Source organism: Colobus angolensis, unplaced genomic scaffold, assembly GCF_000951035.1.
Source record: "Colobus angolensis palliatus isolate OR3802 unplaced genomic scaffold, Cang.pa_1.0 Scaffold50, whole genome shotgun sequence".
In the NCBI taxonomy this organism is placed as follows: domain Eukaryota; kingdom Metazoa; phylum Chordata; class Mammalia; order Primates; family Cercopithecidae; genus Colobus; species Colobus angolensis.
Genome location: NW_012118488.1, coordinates 6,608,863 through 6,614,652, shown reverse-complemented (window position 1 = coordinate 6,614,652; position 5,790 = coordinate 6,608,863).

Here is a 5,790-nt window from a genome sequence, read left to right as displayed (position 1 = left end):
TGATGTAAAGGACGAGTTGATGGGTGCTGATGAGTTGATGGGTGCAGCACACCAACATGGCACAAGTATACATATGTAACAAACCTGCACGTTATGCATATGTACCCTAGAATAAAGTATAATAATAATAATAATAATAAAAGAAGCTGTATGTCTCACCTTCCTCATTCATAGAAGAAATTAGTGATATCTACCTAGCTTTTCTAACGTGGCTTTGAGTGATTTAAATTACGCTAACATTTACTGAGCTCATTAGACCTTCTCATGTGAGATAATAAGATAATCTATGGTAAAGTGCATTATCAACTTTAAAGTGCTATACAAATGTTAAGAGATAGTTCATCACTAAGAAATACAGAGATTTACACAAACTGCTCACAATTTAGGTCAAATTACAACACAGACAGACAATGATGAATCACACCGTTAGCTATGTGTCAGACAATTTGTTGTTGCAAGTTTTATTCAATTACAAAACTAAACTGCTTATGTCTGTAAAGCATTTTTTGTGTGTTTTGCCCAGATAGCATTTTTCTCTTCTCACAGCTTTAAAAATTAGGAATGTTATTTCTCTCAATCCATCTCAGTGAGTGAACAACTTGGTTTTAGCAAATTATGCAGTGAGTCAGTAGTGAAGATGGGCTGTGAGAGGGAATCTCTGAATTTTGAGACTATTACTTAGCACAGTAGGTTAATGGCCTCTGGGGATCATTGAAACTCTCTCAACTGGGGAGGTAAAGAGACCAGCTGTATATTTGATGTCTTACTATTACTAAACTTGGGTAATGAGTAATTTTGAGACATGTCTCTCAACCTCTCTTTCTCCTTAAGCTGTCAGTCGCAATTTTTTGTTTTTGATTGGGAGATTGTTTCTGGAAAATGTAGGATACTGAATTGTTTATTCTTTCAGGGAATAATGCCTAATTTTGCCTCTGAGAAGTATGTGTTTTTGGAATTCTGTGAGGAAGAGGGAGAATAAACTACTTTTGTTATTTTATTTATCATTTAGGGGAAAATAGGCATGTCCTTTAGATAGTAGAGGTCAAATGACATATTGATACATGATAAATATGAAAATACTAAAAAGATCTAAATAAAACACCGTTTCTGCTATATAAGGGCAAGTGGTTTCTACCAAGCACATAGTCTATAGTTTCCTAGTTATAATCTTTGACTCTGTACTCAGTCAAACTAGATTTGAACCCTTGGATTTGCCACTTCTTGGGTGTGACATCTAATTCTCCTCTAAACCTTTTTGTTTTTCACCTAGAAAATGAAAATGTTAACAGTGTCCACTACCCAGAGTTGTTTAGAGAATTAAATAATATCATACATTGGAAGTGCATAGCACATAATAAGTTCTCAAGATAGTGTGCTCCTATTATTATCATTGCAGAAGTTATTTCACACTCTAAGCCCCCAAAAGTATTTTAGAGACACAAAGTAGAGTTAGGATTTCTGTTCAGACAATGGCAACCCCTCTTCAAAATAAAAGTGTAATAGAGCAGAAGAAGTATGAAACTTGGAAGTCTAGAGACTTTGGTCTTAGTCTCACTTCTATCATTAGCTGGTTATATGATTTTAAGCATACTGACTCAATTCCTAATCTTCCCACCTTTCCCCCCACATTTTCTTAGAAGTGGTGAACGCACTAAAGAAAGCAACAAAGTCACAATGAGTGAATAACTATAAACGGTACCTAGGCCCTCCTTCCAGTTAAAGTGATTAATGAAATACACCTGTGGGTGAAACCTACCAGGTCCACAGTCAATCCTAATCCCAGGAGTGCTGTTTCAGTAATCCCTGTCTCACCAGCATGGCGGTAGTTGTGTCTCATGAAATTCTCATGATCTTCTACTGACACTTGTTATTTTCTATTGGAAGAGTCGCAACTCTGACATAGGTCATGATATTCTCTATACATCTTAACAGTTTCCACATAGACCTCAGGACCAACTAGAATATAGATAGAAGTGGATTTATTAATGACCTTAAATCACAGTGATAATATGTTATTTATGCTTACGACTGCTTTGGGTGGGGATTCTTACTCTGCCCTGTTGGCTGGTATGATGGCCTAAATGTTTGTGTCCATATAAAATACATATGTTGTAGCCCTATCCTCCAGTATGGCTGTATTTGGAGATGAAACTGCTAAGGAAGTAATGAAGGTTAATTGAGGTCATAAGGGTGGGACCGCAGTTCCATAGGATTAATATCCTTTTAAGAAAAGAAACCAGAGAAACCTAGCTCTCTCCCTCCCTTGCTTTCACTCTCTTTCCCTCCCCTCCCCTCCCTTCCCCTCCTCTCCTCTCTCTCTGTCTCCTTTCCTCCCTCTGTCTCTTTTCCTGCTGGCAACTTGATCTTGGGCTTTCAGTCCCTAGAACTAAGAGGAAATAAATTTATGTTGTTTAAACCACTTAGTCCATGGTATTTTGTTATGGCAGCCTATCTTAATCTGTTGGGGCTTCTATAACAAAATATCTTAGGTTGGGCAACTTATAAATAACAGAAATTTCTTGTGTATAGCTCTGGAGGCTGGAAGTCCAAGATCAAGGTGACAGCAGCTTCAGTATCTTGTGAATGCCAGCTCTCTGCTTCAAAGATGGCACTTTGTTGTTACATCTTCATGTGGTGGAAGGGGAAGAAGGCTCCCTCAAGCCTCTTCTATGAGGGTACGAATCACATCCATGAGAATTCCACCCTCATGGACTAAACACTTCCTAAAGACTCTACCTCGTAACACTACCACAATGGGGATTAGGTTTCAACATGAATTTGGAGGAACACAAATATTCGAACTCTGGTACAGCCTGTGGAGACTAAGACAGCTGTCTTGGACTGTGTTGTCACTGGGAATTATCTGAACTATGTCTGAGACTATGGTTCTGTTAGGATGGGGTAAATGTCTGAATTCCACATCCTCCTAAGGGCCAAGTTAAGGATAATCAAATTTAGTCCTTGTAGTCCCAATTTTACCCCCTTGCAAGTTTCTTCCCAATCCCAGCTGCCCAGGTGGTAACGTGCATTGTTCTTGACATTACCTGGAGCTGGTCAAGATAATGAAGACAATGACTTGCAAATGTGCTAGCTACAAAGATGTAGTCTCTAATTTATTATTAAGAGAATATGTAGAAAAATCAGCTAAATTATGGAATTTGAATAACAAAGTCCTGAATTTCTTCCTCCTAAGATGTAACATTTATCTGCAAATAAGCATTTTGAAGAAGAAAGAAAACAAAGAAATGGCCAAAATTTTGTCTTTTTGCCTACTGGGCATATAAAATTTAATTATTTGTTAAACTGTGGTAAACAAATTTGGGAAGTGTCTGAACTATGTCTGAGACTATGGTTCTGTTAGGATGGGGTAAATGTCTGAATTTCACGTCCCCATAAGGGCCAAGTTAAGGGTAATCAAAATTAGTACTCTTAGTTCCAGTTTTACCCCCTTGCAAGTTCCTTCCTAATCCCAGCTATGTAGGTGTTAAGGTGCATTTTGGTAAACAAATTTTATTTCCAAAAGGATTCCATGAAGAGTGGTAGACTGAAGGAGATCATAAAAAATAAATAAATGAATAAAATAAAAACAGTTTTGGGGAGGGTGGAAGCTGAAGGGTATAGTCTTACACACAGGATTTGTTCTCAAGATACATAACATCACATAACTTCTGTCCTGGTTGGGTCTTCAGTTATGTCTGGAAACTCTTTTACAAAATCTCGGTTACCTCCTTTGGCTTTTCACTACATTTCTTCTAAACATTTTTCATTTTATTCAGTCATCAATTCTCCTCTCACCCCTTCCCCCATCCCTTCATCAGAAGACATTGCCTATAATTTCTTTGGGAGAATAACTATAGAACTTCGTTTCTGAATCATATTCCCTCTGGTCTGAAATGTGTGCATTCTCTTAACTTTTGTTTTCTTTTTCTTTTTTGCCTCTCCAAAAGAATATATTGACATTTTCTTTCTAAAATCTCAATGATACCCCCACCGATGTTTGCAACTTTTTCTCCTATAAAGCATTGCTCCATCAAGTATTCTGTCTGTTGGATATTTCAACCTTCCTCCATTGGCTTCTTCCCTTGATCCTACAAACATGCTGAAATATCTACTACCTTAAAAAATTCAAAACAAAATATTTCCTCAACGCTGTTCTCTCCAAAGTCACTTTCTCTCACTCTCCCTTCCTTCTTTTCCGGGTTTCTTGAAAAACTCAATACTTAATTCCTCCAAAGCTGAGATGTTTGGTTGAACTACAGGGGGACATGCTAATTGCTGTTGGAAGAGACAAAACTTGTTAAAATAGTAAAGCAATGATGGAGGGGATGAAAATGAAAGCAATATTTTCTTTTTAAAATGGCAAGAAAGGTTGGGTCATGTTACAAACTCATAAGAAGAATTCTCTCAGGGAAAGATCAATGCCTAAGGCTTGAATAAGGCTAAATGTGATCATTAGAGAAAATATATATTTTGTTATAGCCTGTATTAGGGAGGTGGCATAGAGCAACAATCTCTAAAAGACTGCTAAATCTAAAGGCTGGCTCTACTAGAACTCCCAGTAGAGCATAAGCTCCATGGTAATACCATCTTGGACTTCACTGGTATTACTCACTGCTATATCCCTGGAGTCTAGAACAGTGCCTACCACATAGCAAGTACTCAATGAATACACTTGGGAGTGAACAATATAACTTAGCTATTTAACTTAAATTTAAAGGTGAGTAGGTGACACACTAAGTGAATGAGTTTCTCTGCTGTTCACAGTCTGATCTTGGACAACCGCTGATAATTTCTAAACCATCTCATACAAGCCACCTCAGCACTAATTTAAGTACCCATTGTGCACCAGGTACCTGAGAGTAGTAATGCAGTGAACAGGACAAAAGTCTGGTTTTCCAGAACCTCACAGTATACACAGGGGAAATAGAGAAGTCAACAAGGCTAGTGAGGTATTAGAAGAATCTACATAGCTAAATGGAAACCGAAAAATGGCCTAGACTTTCTTGCCTGTGGTGCAAGTAAACTTTTAAAAAGACTTACAGAGGAATTGAGAACTCAGATGATAAAAATTACTGCTTTACTTCTGGGTAGCATTTAGTGGTCATGGGATGACAGAAAGAGAAACACATACAACATATAATGACACGAGTCACGTTGCAACTTTAAGAAAATTTACTTCCATTAACCCAATTTACTTTAGCTGTAAAATAGAAAAATATATATTACCTACCTCAAAGAGTTTGAGGAAGGATTAAGTAAAAACAAATTGTGTATACACACACACGCGCGCGCGCGCGCACATAGCATGGCTTATCAATATGGAACAAATATTATTTCCTCCCATACTTGCTAAGCACCTACTATATGCAAGAAATTCTGCTTAAAACAGGAACACAATATTGAGGAAAATAGATATGTTCTCTTCCCTGCTTGAGCTTATGTAATAGTGTGAAAATGATCATGTTCACCTATATCAAACATGATATAGACTATGCCAGAAGAATATAGTGAACAGAGGGGAAGCAAGCTAGAGACTGACTTCTTCTGGAGGATCAGAGAGGTCTTTCCTGAGAAAGTAGAATTGAAGCCCAGATCTGATGGAGAAGGAGGCATCACCTGGATGAAGAGCGATGCATGAAAGAACGTCCCAGGCAGTGCATAAAGGTCCAGAGGGAGAGGGAAACTTGAGATTTGGGAGGAATAATTGAAGGCCAGAGGGGCTGTAACACAGAGAACAAAGAGGAAGTAATGAAATGAGGCTGAAGAGGCAGACCTGGCTGGTAAGTTTCT